Raw genomic sequence first — 2,284 nt, forward strand, 5'->3', positions numbered from 1 at the left:
GTACACCTTGGGTTTGCACAAGATCAGTTTCACATGCCCATTATATTTACATGAACATTTACAAAGATACCTTACAACTCTATACACACCTTGGGCCCACCAATGGATAACTAAATTACTGATTTTATCATAAAGTCTCCTTAAATTTTTGAATGCTCCTTGTACCTTGCGCGGAACAAAAGAAGAACTACTACTAAAAGCATCATTGTATGTTCTAAAAGAAAGAAACTAAAAGCATCATTGTATGTTCTTCAAATCAAAATATGAAAACCACGCTTCTTCAGTTTATAGTTTGCTAAACTAAAAATCCTGACATTTTTAAAACACATTGATCACAAAAACTATTGATTTTATAATAAAGTTACCTTGAAACCTTGGGCCTTGCCTGAAATTGATATTTGCATCACATAACCAAGGTTGAGACAGCTGACGTATCTATTATTTTTCGATGATAAAAGGATCACCATATGATCAATGAACAAAAATAGCGCAAAAGTTTTTTTCAACACTAAAAAGGTTTCAATAAAATCATTCATTACCTGTTTTGATAACAAAACATGTTGATTTAAAAATTAGATTACCTTGCAACGATGTACATACCTTGGCCCTGTCAGTGTCTTGAAAAAATATCATTTTCATGAAACTGGCTAACATTACCCTACCTTTACAAAGGAAATCAAAGCAAGCTGTCAATGCAGTTCTAACTTGTTCATTCGTGTGTGTGAAGGTTTTGTTTACAAAAGTTTTATCTAAAATACATTAAAACTTGTGCTTAAGTGAAAATGAAAACTTTATCGTTCAAGACACAGAGGTTTTGTGTTATGCTGTAGTGATTTTGCTCTTGATCTTCTGCTGAAAACGATTTAGAGAGAGAGAGAGTGTTTCCATCGCATGTTTGGTTTTAGCTGTGGCGGGCGCGACGGTCGAAAAACGCATGGTCGAAAAAACGCGTCAAACGAAAAAAAACGCTAAGTAACGCTCAAAACTATTTTAAGTATAAGGATAGCACAAGCCGGTACGGATGGTCTGTCAGTCGCGCGTATAAACGAATACACCGCGATTCGACAGACTTGTTGACCCGCGTTGACTTGCGTTTATACGCGCGATTTTGTACTTCACTGACACCATCGTACTGAATGTATTCAACAGAGCAGTTGATAAAATTAAAACAACCCATAATACCTATCGAGTAGTTTCGCCGTCTGTCAAATTACCATGGAAACCAACAGTTTGTTTGCTTATGACAACGTTACAATTAGTGCGAATTCTATCGTATCGAGAAGCATTTTAGTTCGTGAGGCATCCAAAACATTAGAATGATAAATTCAATATTCTTTTTAAATGATGCGGAGAATGAAGAGCATATAAATCTAGCAGCACACCGCAGGCGATTGAAGAAGCATTTTGATCCGCTTGAATTATTGGATAAAACGTAAGCAAAATTATGCGTATTGGCTCAACAATCGTTGCCACGGTGTAAACATGTTCCTTTTTCAGCTTCATTAACAATTACCGAGTTCCGAAGAGGCTGTTTGAGTAAATCCTTGCCAAAGTGGAACCTTTAACAGCCTGTAAGCAAAGCGTGGGTTATCGGCGAAAGAAAAATTGGCAACAAAACTGCGATTTTTACACAAGGGTCGTACCAACAAGGTGTTGGTAACGATTTTACTATGGCAATTGCCCAATCGACTTTTTCTGAAACGCTAGATCAAACTCTAGCCGCGTTGGAACGTGAACTAGAGTATTTCATAACAATGTATATGACTGCCGACGAAAAATCAGACGCAAGGAAATTTTGTTTATAAAAAATTACCTGTCCTTGTGTAGTGATGTGCATCGATGGAACTCACATCAGAATTGTCGCACTTCACGACAACCCAATTCAATATTTCAATAGAAAAGGGTTTTACAGTTTAAATGCTTTAATGGTAAATATTAAATTTAACACTTCTTTATAAAATGCTTATTGATAATGATCTTCTAAATATGTGACCACAGGCAAATGATCCTATTTGTAGATAATACAATACAAGCCCAATATCTTCATATTTAAAAGAAAAATGGAATAGTGGTGACCGAACGATAAAGCTGTTGGGTTTGTCTATTTACATAAGACATTCTTGTACCCAATAATAATGATTTTTTTTATTGTTGTTTAGCCCTTTCACGACCGTAAGCTATTCAAGCTTAAAATTGGCAATACAACACAATATTTTGGCTATTAGGGGTTTAAAATAAGAGAATATCAAAAGAAAAACATAGCAGTATGTGTAGGTTTTTTATA

At 35.3% G+C, this 2,284-nt stretch overlaps 1 pseudogene; it reads left to right on the top strand.

The window, feature by feature from the left end:
- The first annotated feature begins 1,316 nt into the window (after nt 1–1,316).
- Nucleotides 1,317–1,958, top strand: LOC131293710 (uncharacterized; annotated as a pseudogene).
- The last annotated feature ends 326 nt before the right edge of the window (nt 1,959–2,284 follow it).

Source organism: Anopheles ziemanni, chromosome 2, assembly GCF_943734765.1.
Source record: "Anopheles ziemanni chromosome 2, idAnoZiCoDA_A2_x.2, whole genome shotgun sequence".
NCBI lineage: Eukaryota > Metazoa > Arthropoda > Insecta > Diptera > Culicidae > Anopheles > Anopheles ziemanni.